This window comes from Lissotriton vulgaris, chromosome 2_1 (assembly GCF_964263255.1).
Source record: "Lissotriton vulgaris chromosome 2_1, aLisVul1.2, whole genome shotgun sequence".
Lineage (NCBI taxonomy): Eukaryota > Metazoa > Chordata > Amphibia > Caudata > Salamandridae > Lissotriton > Lissotriton vulgaris.
In genome coordinates, this window is record NC_141687.1 from 996964267 (window position 1) to 996982947 (window position 18681).

General features: G+C 44.9%; 1 protein-coding gene across 1 annotated transcript in view; it reads left to right on the forward strand.

Moving 5' to 3' along the window:
• Window positions 1-18681, forward strand: part of TTC21B (tetratricopeptide repeat domain 21B) — a 502211-nt gene that overhangs the window by 470884 nt on the left and 12646 nt on the right. The gene's annotated exons all lie outside the window — the stretch shown is intronic.

Sequence of the window (18681 nt, forward strand, 5' to 3'; positions counted from 1 at the left end):
GCAAGGCCCTCACTGCAGTGACCGGGCCTAACTGCCACCTCGCGCGTCCAATGCAAACTGCGTGTCAATGAAGAAACGCTCTCAGGCGTAAACGCGGTCACACCGCAATACAGACCTCCGCCGCGGCGTGAAGAAAGCAATATGCGGGCAGTTACGGACCCCGAACCCGGAGCGTTCAGAGTGTGGCAGCAGGGCAAGGCTCACGGTGACTCTGCTCCTGCAGCGCTCCTCGCAGACTAACGCGAGCACGCCACAGGAGCAGCAAAACGTGAGGATCCCCCTAGCGTGCCTCCGAGGCACAATACCTGACAGGCGGCGGCCGCGTAAGAAGCGAGAACGCTTCCGCTGCCGTAGGGAAGCTGTAAACCGAGAAAAACACCAGACAGCAAGTAATTAGGCAATAAATGATGCAATACCAATAACAGCACACGCGGCGAGCCGCGCGAAATATGAAATGCAACACCAAAGAGAAAGGAAAAAAACGGGCCTTATCTGGCTGACTAGCAGCGAAGAAAGAGGGAGAGCAGTGGAGTTGGAGCGTCTATGTCGGCTTCAGGGACACTAAGGAAGGACTTCGGCTGATCTGTGCCCGTGGAGTCATGGACTTTGTAGTTTCATGCTTGGAAAGTTGTCTTTTTTGGAACTTTGGAAATGTTCTTTCCTGGATCTAGAAAAGAAAAGTTGTTTTGGTGCTTTTTCTGGCTGCTGTGTGTTCTGGTTATAATAAAGCGAAGAAGGAAAAAGCATAATCTGAGCTTCCGGTCCTGCCATAGAATCCAATAAAGGGTGTGCAGTAGGCTGTCTGCAGAAGTAAGCCTAGAGGAACCGAGGAGAAGGCGAGCCTACCTTAGGGGTGACTTATATGTAGCAGAAGGGGAGTTCAAGGCTTGACAAGAGGTTTTAAATGCCAAGTCGGCCTGGCAGTAAAACTGCACGCACAGACTCTGAAGTAGCGGGTATAAGACCTGTTTAAAGGACTGCTTGTTTGGACAAGTGATTTGGTAGTGTCAGTTCTTGAGTGCATATATGAGTGAGTGATTCAGACTCTATGTGGGTGTATCACTGAATGTCTAAGTTTTAGACCTGGCACCATTGGCGTGGGTCTCCCCTGCATTTTTTGCTTTTGCCTCCTGTGTTTTGGCTGTGTGTGGACTCCGTTTTGCTGGTCTAGATGCTTTGGGGACTTTGCCACTGCTGTTCAGTGCCAAAGTGCAAGTGCTCCCTTTGTAAATTGTTGTAATGAATTAGTGATTCCATGATTGGCATATTTGATTTACTAGTCAGACCCTAGTGCAGTGCACTGTGCGTGCCCAGGGCCTGTAAATCAAATGCTGCTAGTGGGCTGCAGCACAGATTTTTTTTAAACACACTTTATTTAGTTTTTGTTGGTTTCATAAATTGTACATTGCGTTATATACTGTTTTTTAAAAACGTCCTTGCAGTGTTTATATTGCATAACTACAGATGTGTGTCACAATGTTTCAGTGTTTTCAAGCATTTGCATCATTTCTTACAGTACATTTTGCAGAAACCCTATTTAAGAGGTAACACAGAAGCATCAGGACATTATGGCAAGTGCATTTATATTAACTTCAACAACTATCAAACCCTATACCCCTCCCACCCTCTAGCTTTTCTTGAAATTACTACCTATGGTGCTTAGTTCACCCTGGTTTCTTCTTCTACACATGTTGTCACAATTAATACTACATGCATTTAGTGGCATTGCACATATTAAAATTTTTGGGACGGGTCATGCCATCGGGGGACTGTTTACACATGCTCCTCTATGTATCATGTGCCATTGGGACAGGCGCAGGTTCTGAGGTTTTAAACGCTTCTAACATTAATTCCCAGTCCATTGAGATCTCTGTTTTATGCAGCCCTCTGGTCTCTTCCCGTCTAATGGCAGCACTCTCCGCATTGCCCCATCTCACCATTTCCCCATGCCACAGGTAGACTGATGGGTCCCTTGCCGCTTTCCACCTCATGGTTATTGCAAGCTTTGCGATGATAAGTCCTAAGTCCGCAAACCTCAAGTGTACCTTCCAGTATACAGTTCCCAGCTGTCTCCTTTGTAGGAATACCTGCCACCGCCCTGACATTCCGGACAACCTCCATCCAGAACTCTACTACCACAGGGCAGGACCACAACATATGCAGAAGGTCTGCATCGTCCGCCTTGCATCTTGGGTAATATTGCTGCATGTGTGGCATGTACATGTAAGCATGTAGTATGAGAGTTTAAGGCTTGGCAAGGTATTTTAAATGCCTACTCGGCATTGGCAGTAAAACTGCACACACAGGCTCTGCAGTAGCAGGCCAAGACATTTTTAAAGACCTGCTTGTCTGAATGGTTGATTTGGTAGTGTCAGTTCTTCAGTACATATCTGAATGAGTGTCACTCTGTGGTTGTGTCACTGGATATATAAGTAACAATGTCGACATATGACTAGCTCTCTTAGTAACTCTATGGGTCTGTAAATGTGTATGTTAATGGATGGATGAGTTGCTTTTTCTTTGTGTTAGTAAGTGTTGAGGTATGTAACTGTGTGAGTAACTGTTAGTGCGCCTGTCGCTGTCTTACTGGGTCTGTGAGTGGCTCTATGGTATTGCAAATAAGTGTGAGTTGTTGTGTGGGATGCAACTGCATATAGAACAGGGTGTATGGCTATCTACATCTCTCTTTAACTCAGTGAGTTCTAGTACATGAAAAACTATGTTTGTATTGGGAGGATATGACAGTGCCTGTGTATCTGTGAGAATGAGTATGTAAGTAGTTGTAGGTGAATAAATAGTTATGCCAATATTTTTATTAATGTGCCTTTCAGTGTCCGTGTCTGTATGTGTGGGTGCAAATTATATACAATCAAACTATATAGTGTAATAAATCACCTGCATTGACTCCCAAACACATGGCGCTTAATAAGATAACAATATTTTCTCTTCACACATTTTTATTTCTCCGTGCTGCTCACTATGATTTTCCTTAATATCATAATCTAGCCCCTTTTATTTTCCCTTTTACTGTTGTATAAAACCCACATATTTTATTGCACCTTATATACACTCATAACGTTTTAGATTCCTATTATTTTAAAAGTACACCCCAGTTGACATCTCTGTGGAATGTCTTTGCTGTTCTCTAATTTTTCTCTCAGTATCGCTTAGAAAGTCTTGTTAGTGAAAATCTGAAGTCAGTAGTACAGGAATAGTGTACCACTCTCAGTACATAGGAACCATTAATGGCAACACTTCCCACTCTGCTTTTAGTGATATTGATGTTGTAAGCAAATCACAACCTTCCTTTCATATTTTACTTTTGTTATGCCACTTATGAATGGGCACTGTTTTTTAAGCCTTTGTATGACTCCTGTTCAGAAGCCCAATTTGTTAGTGGATTTGAGTGGATTTGTGAATCTGCTGCTGTGCTCAGTACGACATCCTCATCCCCCTACCCCAGTGTAACATAGCGGCGTATCCGCATAGGAGCCCATAAACCATCTTAACAATCTGCTATTAAAGCGTGTCATTTAAATTTTACTTTGTAAAAAGTACTAAATTGTAACCCAATACTCTTAAATGAGCAATATTTTCATACCACCCTGCTTAGCAGATTTACAATCTACTCTTTTTTTTGTTCCCTTTCCTCACCCCTGCACCTTCGGTTCCATTTCCAAGGTAACCATGTGTTCGAGACATATGGGCTGCAGATCACACACTAGTGCATAGATCGGCATCTGGTGGTGGGCCCGGATGATTACACTTTGTTGTTGTCTTGGAAGAGTCTTTGTTTGGTAGATGACCCCTTCCTTGGAGCATAGTGTGCATGGGCATCAACTCCATCTTCAGATTGTTTTTTTCCGCCATCGGGCTCCGATGTGCTTATCGTTCGCTCCCGTTACCGATTTCCTTTTTTGTCTTCCGTTCCTCCATCATACCGTCGGTATCGTCTTCGATCGCGATTTCCTTGTTACTCGCGTCGAAATACTTTGCGCTTCTCGATTCCGGCGCTCGTCGGGCCGTTGGGCCCAACTGCGCCACTGGGCCTTTGGCTCATGGAAAGAACACCCTTCAAGAAGTACCCTTAGTGTGGACACAAATTTCCCCACACTGATCTACAAGAGGTGTGCAATCTGTGCTTGTCTCCAGAGCACGAGAGCCGATTGCCAGGCCTGCGCTTCGTTCCTGTCCAAGAAGACTATCAGAGACCGTTGAGCTTGAAGAGTCATGGCGCAGTACTCGTCATCGGCACCAGATCTCATCGTAGATGAAGCTCCGATCGATCTAGAGTCCGAAGAACAACAGAAGGACGACATTGTCTCCGAAGCAGAGGATTCAGCTTCCTGAGCCGAAGGACAATCAGATGATGACGATCTTCTACCAGCTGGTCAACAGGTCATGAGTATAAGCGTCGACCCTGTTCACCCCCCCAAACCGGGCCAGGCTTCGGTTCCACCTCCACCTCCACCTCCGGGTCTGGGTGCACACCGACAAAAAACGTCCGACGCCCCGCCTTCTGGCTTGGCAACGAAGAATACCAAAAAGCCTCTAGGCGACTCCAGCTCGAGTCAGCCTCTCGGTCCCGACAAACAAAAAGTCCTTAAACCGAAACTAACTCTGGCATCGAAGCAACCCTCGGTACCGAAACCAGTCGAGCTGAAAACAAGCACAGTACTGAAAGATATCGAACCAAAGCCAACTCCGGTACCGAAAAAAGTCGACCTAAAATCCACTTCGGCACCTAAAGTTGTTGACCCGAAACGTGCTTCGGAACCAAAAAATCCGGATCCGAAAACATCCAATTCGAACAAAAGACACGACACCGAGAAGGATTGTGACCGCAAGCCTTCGGAACCGAAACAAAAATCTACTCCAAAGACAGTAATAGACACTGCTAAACCTCCTAAACAACTAGATAAGTCGGTGCCGAGAAAGGATACTTCCACAGAAGAGCTTTTCCATCCACATCCAAAACAAAAGACTCTTCTTATTAATCCAAAAACTGGACATGTCATTGCAGTGCCTGAAAAAGGAAACTGGACCCTCCCAAAACACCTCCAGTTCCTCTTAAAAAACATGCTCAAACTTCTCCTATAAGAATACCTTCACCATTGCTAGAACTACCAGGTTTACACATTTCCCCTCCACACTCACCATCCACCACACACAACCCTGCACCAGCAGATGATGATGGGGTTGAGGATCATTATTCAAAGGGGATAGAAGATGAGCAACACATAGATGTCCCAGATGATATTCCTGCTCCATCAGATGATCCCTGGGAAGATTATAACGTGCCAGATGCCCCAGATCTGCCACAAGATGACGCATACCCTTCTAGGTCATCTCCTCTAGATGACACTATAGGGTTTACACAACTCATTCATAGGGCAGCCACCTTTCATGGGGTAGATCTGCACACTGATCCAGTAGAAGAAGGCTTCCTTATGGACACACTATTGCCATCACATAAAACCACAACCATATTACCAATGCTTAAAGGTGTGGTAAAACACGCACCAGAGGTATTTAAAGACCCCGTCAGAGCCAGGGTAATTAATCCCAGACTGGAGAAAAAGTATAAAGCAGCTCCAACTGACCCAGCATACATCAAAGAATAGTTGCCATTAGACTCATTAGTAGTCTCAAATGCCAGGAAAAGAGCTAATTCACAGACAACAGGGGATGCTCCACCCCTGATAAGGAGTCCAAACTTTTAGATGCTTCAGGCAAACGCACCATCTCGCAAGCAGCCAATGTTTGGAGAATTGCTAATACTCAAGTCATATTAGCAAGGTATGATCAAGCTCACTACGATGAACTTGAAACGCATATATAACATTTGCCAGACCAATATAAGACCAGGGCTTCTGATTTAATACAAGAGCGTAAGGTCATTACTAATACCTCAATACGTTGTGCTTTAGATACTGCTGACACAGCCTCAAGAGCAGTAAATAGAGGCGTACTGTTATGTAGACATGCCTGGTTACGGATCTCTGGTTTGAAACCAGAAGTACAGACCAGCATCCTTAATCAACCTTTTGACCAGCAACATCTTTTTGGTCCCACAGTTGATAATGCACTAGAGAAAATGAAAAAGGATACGGACACAGAAAAATCATTGGGAGCTTTACAAACTCAAACTCCCAGAGCGTCCTTTCGTTGCTCCTCTTATAGGGGTGCCTCCAAAAATGTTCAAACAGACAACGCCTCCTCTTCTTACACGGCACCCACCCAATCCTCGCCCAATAGAGGTTATTACAGAGGAGGATATAGAGGAAACAACACTAAAGGTAGAGGCAGAGGTAACAACAACCGCAATCCTTCCACTCCCAAGCAGTGACTCCCCTCCCCCCAGACCATTCCACTCCTCTTCGGGGGAGATTACAGCAGTTCCTACCTGTCTGGAACTCCATCACCACAGACAGGTGGGTGAGACTAATAGTTCAGTCAGGTTATTGCCTGGAGCTCACTACCACTTCAACAATACCACACAGACAGCGTCCCATGTCACAGGAGCATCTCACACTCCTAAAACAAGAAGTTGCCTCTCTACTGCGAAAAACTGCAATAGAACCAGTTCCAGTACACCATCAAAACACAGGAGTTAACTCCCTATATGTTCTTATCCCCAAAAAGGACCGCTCCCTCAGACCTATACTAGACCTGAGACCCCTAAATCTTTACATACAATCTGACCATTTCCACATGGTCACATTACAGCAGGTCCTTCCTCTGTTAAAACAAGGCGACTTCCTTGCCACCCTAGATCTCAAGGACGCCTACTTCCATATTCCCATCCACCAAGCTCACAGAAAATACCTTCCATTTGTACTGGACGGTCAACATTACCAGTTCAAAGTACTACCTTTCAGTGTGACTACAGCACCTCGAGTTTTCACAAAGTGTCTCGCAGTAGTAGCAGCACACTTGAGAAGGGACAACATCCATGTCTTCCCATACCTCGACGACTGGCTAATAAAAGCCAAGTCATACCACCAGTGTGTGCAGCACACGCACCAGACCATCCACCTGCTACACAAGCACAGCTTCACAATAAATCAAACAAAGTCACATCTCCAACCATCCCGGTCTCAACAGTATCTGGGTATCACAATAAATACCTCCAAAGCACTTGCATTCCCCCATCCAGCAAGGATACAAAGTATGCAAGGTCTTATACAAAAATTCAAACAGCAACACTCACTACCAGCTCGAGTGTTCATGCAATTAATTGGAATGATGGCATCTTGCATCTTCATAGTGCCACATGCAAGACTCCAAATGTGCCCCCTGCAAGAGTGCTTAGCAAGTCAGTGGAACCAGTCTCAACAATTAGCAGATCTGGTGGTGGTGGACGACCGGACACATCGCTCTCTGCAGTGGTGGAACACCAAAAACCTTTCCAAAGGCCGTCCGTTCATAAGCCAGTTCCACAGGTAGTGTTAGCACTACCATAGTTATACGGACGCATCGCTTACAGGATTGGGAGCTCATTTAGCACAGCACAAAGTACAGGGCACATGGACACCACAACCAAAGCTACTCCGCATAAACCATCTGAAGTTGCTAGCCATTTTTCTAGCTCTAAAGTAATTTCAACATTACCTATCAGGCAAGGCTGTATTAGTCTGCACCGACAATATGACAGCCATGTACTACATCCAAAAACAGGGAGGAACACAGCTCTCCCGGCTGGCACAGAGCATATGGAGGTGGGCCATTCCTCAAAAAATCTTTCTCTTAGCAGAACATCTACCAGGAGTTCACAATCAAGATGCGGATCTGTTAAGTCATCAAAGACAACAGATACACAAGTGGGAACTTCATCCTCAAGTTCTTCAACCTTTGTTTCACAAATGGGGACAACCAGAGATAGATCTGTTTGCCACACACACCTCAACTCCAAATGCCAAAGCTTCACCGCCAAGTATCCACACCCAATGTCCAAAGGCAATGTGATATGGATGACTTGGTCAAACAGATTTGCGTACGCTTTTCCACCTCTTCCACTCATTCCGTTAGTGGTGCGCAAGCTATAGCAACACTCCCTCACATTAATTCTCATTGCACCAATGTGGGCAAGACAACCGTGGTACACAACGCTACTGGAGCTCTCAGTAGTACCACATCAAAAGTTGAAACTCTCTCCAAACCTACTAACACAGAACCATGGAGAGATCATGCATCCCGACCCCCTGCTGCTCAACCTAGCAATTTGGCTCCTGAGGTCTTAGAATTTGGATATCTCAATCTTCCGCCTGATTGCATGAATGTTATAACAGAAGCTAGGCATCCCACATCTAGGGCATGCTATGCAGCCAAGTGGAAAAGGTTTGTTGTGTATTGCACAAATAACAACATTAACACACTAGATGTTTCCATCCAAAACATCATATGTTACCTGCTCCATCTACAAAAATGTAGTTTAGCATACTCCTCAATTAGGTTACACCTTGCTGCTATAGCAGCTTACCTTCAAAACAGACAACATCTGTCGTTAATTAGAGTACCTGCTATCAAAGCATTCATGCAAGGACTCAAAAGAATAATTCCTCCCAGGGTACCACCCTCCCCTGTATGGAATCTAAACATTGTTCTCACTAGACTTATGGGTCCTCCATTTGAACCCTTGCATAAGTGAATTATAGTTCCTTTCATGGAAAGTTGCCTTTTTAATTGCTATTACCTCACTCATAAGAGTAGGTGAGATCCAAGCATTAACAATTCAAGAACTATTCTTGCAACTCCATCACAACAAAGTGGTTCTAAAGACAAACCCCAGTTCCTTCCAAAAGTCATTTCACCGTTCCATCTCAATCAGTCAATTGAGTTGCCAGTATTCTTTTCTCAACCCCAGACAGTTGCTGAAAGAGCTCTCCATACGTTGGATGTCAAAAGAGCTCTTCTCTACTACATTGATAGGACAAAGCCATTTCGTAAAATAAAACAATTGTTTGTGTCCTTTTCTCCTCCACTTAAAGGTAATCCCATTTCTAAAACTGGGATTGCAAGGTGGATCGTCAAGTGCATTCAAATTTGTTATCAAAAATCAAAACGCTCTCTATCCATTCCCCCTGGAGCTCATTCCACCCGTAAACTAGGGGCATCTATGGCCTTTTTAGGAAATATTCCCTTAGATGATACCTGCAAGGCAGCTACATGGTCTACACCGCACACATTCACAAAGCACTACTGTGTAGATGTGCAAGCAAAACAACAAGCTAGTGTGGGCCAGGCTGTACTCAAAACACTATTTAAAACTACTGCAACAGATACTGGTGGTCACCGCTAAGGGATAGGACTGTTATGCAATCAATGCACTAGTGTGTGATCTGCAGCCCATATGCCTCGTACGGAAAATGCTACTTACCAGTATGCATCTGTTCTTGGCATGTAGGGCTGCAGTCACACATGCTCACCCGCCTCCCTGGCTACCTATATCTGTTCCAGTAATATCTTAATTAGATACACTATACATGGACATCTTTTTCTGTTCTCATACAACTCCATTATTTTCCCAATGGTGAAAAACAATCTCAAGATGGAGTCGATGCCCATGCGCACTATGCTCCAAGGGAGGAGTCATCTACCAAAAAAAGACTCTTACAAGACAACAACAAAGTGTAATCATCCGCCACCAGATGGCAATCTATGCACTAGTGTGTGACTCTGGAGCCCTGCATGCCAAGAACAGATGCATACTGGTAAGGAGCATTTTCCTTACAACACTGACTGGTAGCACTAGGTCAAAAGTTCATAGCCCTTTATGTGAGCACCAACTGCCTTCACATTGAACACTAGCAGTTCTGGTTGGTTGTTAAGAATTATATGTGTATTCCAAACAGAATAATTTATTTTTCCAGAGCCAATCATAGAAAAATTATTTTTTTCTCAAAATCACTCCATACTTTTAGCTACCTGCATAGTAACAGCATCAACTTAGATATGTTCTTTTTTTAACTTAGGTTCTGTCCTCCATTTTAACTGCCTTTCATTTTCAAAACTCTCTCATTCAACTACAGCCGTCTCCTGTGTGCTACTCCAGTTTGCCTCCAAAATGGTTAGGGTCTGGATTCCTGGCCATAGTTTTGTGCCAGAAAGAGTGTTAGAAGGTGTGGCATTGAAAGTGTAGAGAGACATGTAGACACTACTTGGTTTGGCCAGAGAGGATTTAAGTGGCATCAATTGCTGCCTGTGGTTGAAAGCATTGTGGATTGCCAACATCCAGACCTCATGATTGTGCACTGTGATGGCAATGGCCTAGGCACACTTACTGGGGTTGGACTGGAAATCCTAATGAAGGTACATTTGGTAAATTAATGGCACTTTTACCCACACACTGCCTTGATGTTTTCTAACATTTACCAAAGGCAAAAGTGGAAGTGTTCAAACAGTTTCTGCATTACCCAGAGACAACAATATGGGCTCTACATTCCAAAACAATTTACACTTTGATATGGACAGTATATATAGAAATGATGGAGTTCATTTCACAGAGAAAGGCAATAGGGTGTTCCTCAACTTATAAGACTTTATCCTGTTTATGTGTAGTTATTATCTCCGGGGAGGTCCTAGCTTGGCAGTTCGGGCTGGACGGTTGCCATTGGGAGCAGGTTCAAGACTGATTTGAATATGGCTGGGTCCAAACTGGGGTGATGTGGCGTGCAAAATAACCATGGATTAAACACCGATCTGTGTCTGGGGCTGAGTGAAGTTTCAAAACTCTGTCCATCATTTTGTTTTGTGATATTGCTATGTGCCCCATAAGTGGCTAAGGGTATGCCCAGCAGGGGTTCCTTGCTCGCTGTGCCACTGGATTCAAGCTAGCCTGATGAGGAGCTATACCCCTAAACCCGTCCAGGATACTTGTTTCTGGTCTGGGGAAACCCTGGCTTGGCAGTTCGGGCTGGACTATTCTCATGAGGAGCAGGGTCAAGACTGAGCTACATAAGGCTGGGTCAAAACTGGGGTGATATGGAGCACAATATAACAGTTGATTGAACACAGATTTGTGACTTGGAGTGAATGTTTGAAAAGCTTCAACACTGTCCATCATTTTATTTTGTGATGTTATCTGCTCAACATAAACACAACGGCTCTTTTTACAGACACCCCTTTTCCCAAACTGTGGTTCGTTTCTTTTTAAATTGGTCTTTGGCAATGTTTACTCAACTCGGGTAGATCCTCAAACCAAAAGCATACCTTCAGTAAAAAAGCAGCTAATTTAGAAATCGCTTGTACAGGTCTGTGAGTAGATGTGTAAATGTGTGTGTGGGTGTGTTAGTACCTGTGTGGGTGTGTGTGTGGGTGTGTGAGTACCTGGGTGGGTCTGTGAGTGGGTGTGTGAATATCTCTGGGTGTGTGAGTAAGTCTGTGAGTGCCTGTGTTGGTCTGTAAGTGGGTGTGTGAGTGCCTATATAGGTTTGTGAGTAGGTCACATTTCCAGGGCTGGTGTGCCCCAACGACCCCTTACCTGTTTTCGCCCCACGGGGGCTTGAGGAGCAGCGGCTGTAGGAGGCAGGACCGGGGGTGCCACAACATCGAAGCTAGGGTGGGACTCTGTCCCCCAGCAGGCCCTGTGCTCATCTGGCGCGGCAGGTGAAGTCACCCTCCCCGCGCCTTATTTGATCTTCGCCACCACTCCTGCAGCGCGGGACTCAAGTGGGCGTGCCCGTCCTTGCCCTCCATTGCCAGGAAGAGGCAGGGCAGGGCCACCCCTCTTTTACCCCAGGCTTTGGGCTCTTGTTTAGCATTTTTGGAGTCGGCTAACAGGTACTGTGTGCTTCCTCTCCTTGTCGTCTTTATTATTTGCTCCTGCCTCAGCAACCGTACCCCACCGCTATCAGCAGAGCTTACATGTACTATGGTCAAACAGATTAGGTGTGACTAAATTCTTTATATTGAACTAGATTCAACTGGATTTCCGGGCCCAGCCTTTTACGAACCAGGGCACTGTGCCGCACGCTGCACTTTAGTGATATTACTTTGTCCAAACGCCTTTATTGTTATTGCTGCTAAAAACTTATAGGCATGTTGCACTTTTACCAGTAATATAAGGCTTTTTGATAGTTTGAATAATTGGCATTTTATGGTCTGTGATCTAGTACTGTATTGTATTTTGCACATTGCGTATTGCAGCTTGTCCTGTAAACTGTGAAGCACTTTAACACGGATTTGATAATATAATAGCGTGTATATATACGGCCAACATGAGGAAATGTAAGCCGAGTATAGGTAAAAGTGTGGCTGGAACCTTTGGTGCCTTCATATTGAGGGCAGAATCAGCCCTCATTAATTAGCTAAAGCTTACTGAATGAAGGTTATCTCTTGAGCCCAACCTTCGCACGGTAGACTTTCTTTAACTCCTGGAATCTCTGATGGTATCCAACCATGATGTATCCCAATCCCGGCTTAGTCAGTCCCCATATGTTGTTCCGTATTCAATGACAGACCTTGTCTCCTGTTCATCTTCTGACCAAGAATCCAACCCTGTTAAACCTAAAGTTACGACCAGAGGGCAGAAAGCTAAATTGAGGCCAATACGTACAAATGAATCCCCCTCAAAAAAAAGGAAGAGCCGAAGATTATTGAAACCAAGTAAACCTGCACAGTTAACAATTGGAAAGAAAACACCACGTGTCATCTCTGTAAATGATTCTAAAGAGTGTCCCCCCACCCCTACGATCCAGATGACAACAGGGCAGTTCGCTGATAGCACACAGGATGGGAACCTCTGGGGTAGACTTGAAACTATGATGTTCCCTCCCTCCCCCAAGGGGCTAGCGAGAACTATGGGCAGCTGATAAACAAACTAACTCATTGGTTTACATATAACACCACTCTGGGCGCCGGTGTGGCTAAAAACATTCTAAAGGCCCACAGGGTGAGTTGGATTGGGAGCTTGTGAAAAATGGGCACGGGTGACTGTGTTATTGTAAACTTCAATAGCACCCACACTGTGGGCATGATCTTATCTAGGGACATCCGCCTCGCTCCCCTTTCTGGATCTGTCATCAGGGTTTTTCATCTGGGCTTTTTTTATAAACCAGTCCCTCACAGAGAAATGTTTGATAATATCCCCAGGGCACTACCCCGAGGTGTGTAGTTAAATAGAATAGCACCTAGGCAACAGCCTACTTCTATGGCCCACTCATCCTTTGAAACTGGAACTAAATAGATTTTCCGTTTTAACCGGGCTGGAGGAGTGTGATTGACTAAGGATCCCCACGCCTTTCGAGATTGAGCCTGTTGTACTTACCCAGTCCCTAGTAGAGGTAGTTGAGAGGCCCACAGGTGAGAGACCAAGCAATTTTTTATCTATGATTATCGCAGGGCTGGCAAATAAGATTCAAGACCCATTGTGGGTGCGATTTGTGAAGCAATTGTCGGTAATTAGCTTTCAAGAAACATGGTCAGTGGATTGCGACCTATTCTTGGAAGGTTATAAGGCTTTTCTTGCCCCAGCCACTCTTTCGGTGAGTGGATGGCCCAAGGGTGGTCTAGTTGTATACATGTCTGTGGCTGTCGATTGCCAGATTCAGGTTGTGTCATCCACAAACCCACAAACCCAGTAATTCTGGCATTGTCAGCCAAAAGGGGGGACATTAGATGGGGCCTTATTAACTTCTACAATTTGGTGGCCTGTCCTTATGGTGCTTGTAATATTACCACCTTGGGAGCATTTATAAGACAATCTTTCGGCCATATTCTACATAATCTTTTGGTTTCTGGTGATTTTAACATACATCCCTGTGGTAACCCAAACTCTTAGGAACGGCTCCAGGTTCTCGTACTTTGTGAATCTACCCCTTTTTGGTTAGGAAGTGGGGGGGGGGGGCATTAGACTCCGACATCACTGAGGAGGAGTGGGTGCTTCATTTTAAATCTATGTTTGACTGTCCTATGGAGCATATTTGCCAAGAAAGTCAGGACACAAATATCCCTGTAATAATTTTTGAAAAGGGTGAGGTTATGGCTGGTATTGCAGGGCTATCTATTAATAAAGTGCTGGGCCCAGATGGGATTCCTCCGGACTTATTTAAGTCTGACCCTCCATTCTGGGCCCCGATACTGGAGGCAGTGTTTAACGCAGCGGCAAAGAATGGCTGTCCCCAGTCTTGGGCCTCTTTCACCATAGTCCCTGTTTTTAGGAAGGGTGACCGGAACAGTACCCACTGTTACAGGCCTATCTCCCTCATTGACTCAGTGGTTAAGGTTGCAGGACGTATTCTATTTCAGAGATTATAAACTTGGGCAGAGGAGCATTAGATCCTGCCGAATGTTCAGTATGGATTCCGGTCGGGATGTTCGACGGTTGCACAGTGTCTCAATCTATCTATGATACTGAGCAAATATACTGTTGTACGCCCCGGCACTATGTACCTTGCCTTCATGGACTTGTCCACCGCATTTGATTGCGTTAATGGGGTTAAATTGTGGCAGTCCATGAGGGCAATGGGGGTGGATAACAGTATTGTTAATCTCCTAGAGGACCAAGGCTAATATCAGGTTTTCTTAGGACCTAAAGGTCACTAGGGACCTTGAGATTAAGAGGGGAGTACGGAAAGGATGCATTTTGGCTCCATTTTTGTTTAATTTTTACATCAAGATTTGGATATTGTTCTAAAAGTAACTGGAGTTGATTACCCATGTGTAGGGCGGCGTTGTATTCCCGTCCTGCTACATGTGGACAACGCCGTCCTTATATCCAGGACTGCAATGGGCTTGCAATTTCTTTTAATAGCAATCTCTAGATTCATATCTGATCGGGACTTCGCAATAAATAATTCCAAATCCTATGTAATGAAAGTGGGGCAACAGCCCGAAAAGAGTTTCTAATTTAGTGTTGGCCCTGCTAAGATCCTCCGTACTAACGTATTTTCCTATTTAGGGGTTCTTTTTGATGACCAATTAAAATGGGGTCCTTTAATCTCTAGGAAAAAGGGAGACCTGGCCTGGGTAAATGCGGCAATTTTTAGGTGTCACGCCTGCGTTGTAGTGCGTAGCACTGCTCACGCAGCGAGAGACCTCATGTAGGGGGTTTAAAAACAGACCTAGGAATCGCACACACTTGTGCGTGTGCTTTTTCTTTTGGACCACGCTATTGGCCTTTGCATGTGTCTTTTTATCAAAGACAGCACGCAATTGGCCAAAGGTGGGCGCATTGCTCCGCCCATGGCTTATTGGTGTCTGTAACGTGCACCGCTGCCATGTGGTTTCAATTATCGTGCCCAGACACAGGCGCGATAATTGAAACCACATGGCTCGCTGTGGCACACGCGCACCACTCGCGGGCTTCTTCTATTTTGGATCCATTTCACAGGGAAGCAACTAAATGAAAGAAGGAAAGAGAGGTAGGCTGCTCGCGCGCAGCACTCTTTTTTTACTGTGGGCACTTTTGTGACAGTCTTTGTGTTCGATGTATGGTGCAGAGGATATATTCTAAATAAAGTTTTGCTTTTACCTGTCTATTGGGCTTTTGCATGGCAAAATTCCACAACTCCAATGGTCAGTGTATAACAGTGCGATGTGTTATTTCAAAGCACCTCCATGACATGCTTGCCTCAGGCCCCACTTTGGACCAAGCTGTACATGAATTCACCACCGTCCTTCATTGTCTCCACCTTTTCCAAAGACCTCGCCTCCTCCTGAGTTGTTCTTCGCTACGTGATCTGAGCTGAGTCGGTCTATTCTGAGCCTGACAAGCCTCATGGGGAGGTGCTTGCCAGGTATTACGCTTCAGAGTGTCTCGGACTGATCCTTGGCGGTGCTCCCCGCCATCGCTTAGGAACGTAAGATTAGTTTGTCTTGTGGCTTGTGTTTCGAGTTAGTTAACCCTTGGGAAACCATTTTTAATTCGAGCCTAGGCAGCTATAAGGGGTTCTGCAGCCAAACATAATTTTCATCACCCTTACCCCAGCCACCAGTATTTGCTTTTCCCAATGGCCACAAAACAGAGTCCGGGCTCTGAAGACATGAACTTAAACCACGTGGAATTTAGACACAGAGGCAGGTTTACAGCAAAATGCACACTCTTGGGGATTAACTGTTTCGTGGCCTGTCTCTTTTTAATAGAAAGTAGGTGGCGACTTTGAAGTGCAAGGGGTTGTGGCATAACGGCTAGGGTGGCCGACTTTGAAGCTGGTGAATCAGGTTCGAATCTCGCAGTCTGCTCAAACATCCTGTGATTCAGGACACATCACTTAATCTCACCGTTCCCCGATATATAAAACTGCAACCGACACAACCTATGGCAGACAGGTGAAACATCCCCCAGCATAACTGCATCTTTTTTTTTTTTTAACTGTGAAACCTAGCAAACTGAAAGCACATTGGTTACTTAGAACAGTAGTTTGTTTTGGCTGTAAAACCGGGACTTTTAAGGGATTTTGTTTGTGTCAAGTTTAATGTGTGGGTGCACTTTTGAGTAAAGAAGCGATGTGCTCAGCGGCACCCACCGAGTGACTAGAGACCTGCTGAGCTGGTCTGTGAGGGGACGAACGGAAAAGTGATTAGCCTGACCCTTTATGATCAAACATAATTTGGGTGGTGCTTTTCCTTCTCACTGTAAGCTGTGCCCAATAATGGCCCGTCACTCTTGTACTCTCTTGCAGGCGGCCTCTCCACTCATACCACGTCTCCTTCCACCCGCAGACTTTCTCTTTCTTGCTCGATACCCCATCAACCATGAACTCTGTCCCTCTCATGTCATTCAAATTATGTCTGTCTGCCATAACAGAGCCTCTGTCTCTCCTCCTCCCCCAACTCGCCATTCAACACAACCTCCCTGTGCCGACACTCACCACATGCCCCTGCCTGCCCTCTCCTCTGCCTGTCACTCCATCACGTTTCTACTCCTTCTCAGTCTGTTGCTTCGTTTATTGCAGGCTGTCATGCTGTCCTCACTGCTCCTTCACACTCCAAATCTGCCCTTCTAACTCAGCTCCTCTATTACTTTAGGTTTAAATTGCATCTATGTAGCACATAGTACCACGGACGAGATGTTAAAGGCATTCATCATCTTTCACGGTCTCTTTACTGGGTGCATTCATTCTGTCCGTATTTTACTATCCTTCGATTTTCCGAAGACACTCTCTGCCTTACCTCATCCTGTCCATGCATTCCTTGCGACTGAAAGCTCTTTGTTACTCCTTCCTTACCCTAAGCTCCCTTAATTCACCACAAGACTTCTTGCTTCCCTTCCCTACCCAGTACCTCCTTTCATCTTATGCTTTTTCTCCCCAGCCATCTCACACTCTCCCGACTGCTCACCACAGGTAGGATGCCTTTTCGTCATTCTATCCCCCCTTTCACCAAAGGCTATTTGCTTCTCAAGCGATTCATTTGTAATGCAATAAGTCATAGGTCTCCCATTACTGAAAATTTAAGCTATTGGCGTTCTAAATAATAATGCGACGTCATTAGCTCTAACTTTCCGTAATGCAAGGCCTATTGCATTGTAAATGCTTGTTAATTTTGCCTCCAAAATAGGGAAGAAAACAACAGGAGCTATGTTGAAAGTCTATCAAGCCAAAAGCATGACCATAGCTACCTATGGTAGTGAAATCTGGGGATATACTGTTGCGGATTCCCCTCAGGTGGCGGAGAATGACTTTCTGAAGCGCCTATTGTGTTCCGCGCGGAACCTCTAACCTAGTGGTCCATGAGGAACTGGGGGTCCCCTATTGTCCTTGCACTGCGCCCCCTGGTTTATTGGTTGAAGTGCTGGTTGAACAAAGATTTAACTCTCAACCATTTAATTTTAAGAGAGTGTATGTCTCTCGATAATGTATCCCGAATTCCTTGGCTTAAGTACATTAAAACCAGTTTAGAAGGGGTAGGGCGCAGCGATTTATTTCTTACGCCTAAATCCATTGTCAAGAAGGATGTGGAATTAATTAGGGTAGCCTTCTTGACCTCAAGGAAAGTGGACAGGGAAGCGCAGGAGATGCTGAAACCTAGTGTTCATATGTTTTTAATGCTCAAAACAACTCCGACAACGGAACCTTATCCTATGGTGTTCCTATCAAAACACGAGAAGTTTTATTAACTAGGTTTCGGATGAACCTCTTCCACCTCATGTTAGCCAGGCCTAAGGGATACAGCCGTGGTCAAGTGCTAGCTCCCAGCGGTTGCAACAGACAGTCTTCGCAGGATCTGCTGCATTTTATATTTTTATGTAAGTTGTATAAAAAAAAACTGAAGGCATTTTCTGGTTCCCATTTTAAAAAGAATGAATTTTAGACAGGCCCGTCCTGCCCTTATGTATCTTCAACTGCTGAAAGAGGACTGCATTATTTTTACAGTTGGATTTTTTAAAAGTTTCTGTGAAATTTAGGGCCTGTATGAATGTGTAGACATTGGATGATCTAGGTATGTTTTATTAGTTTTGCTGATCTAGCTTGCGGTATAAAGCAAATACAACTGGCAGTTATGCTTTTATGGAACATTGCACTTTAAGGCCTCAAATGAATTTGGGTGGGTGGGTATTGGGTCTTTGTTTTTATAAACTGTGTAAGAGGTTCTGACTTTTTAATCATGTTTTAATGTATTACTGTTTTTATGCACCTGTATTCGTGTAACTTTTATGGTTTTCCAAGGTAAAACGGAATAAAGTTTATTTGATTGATTGATTGATTGAGTGGGTCCATGACTGCCTGCAAAGGTGTATCA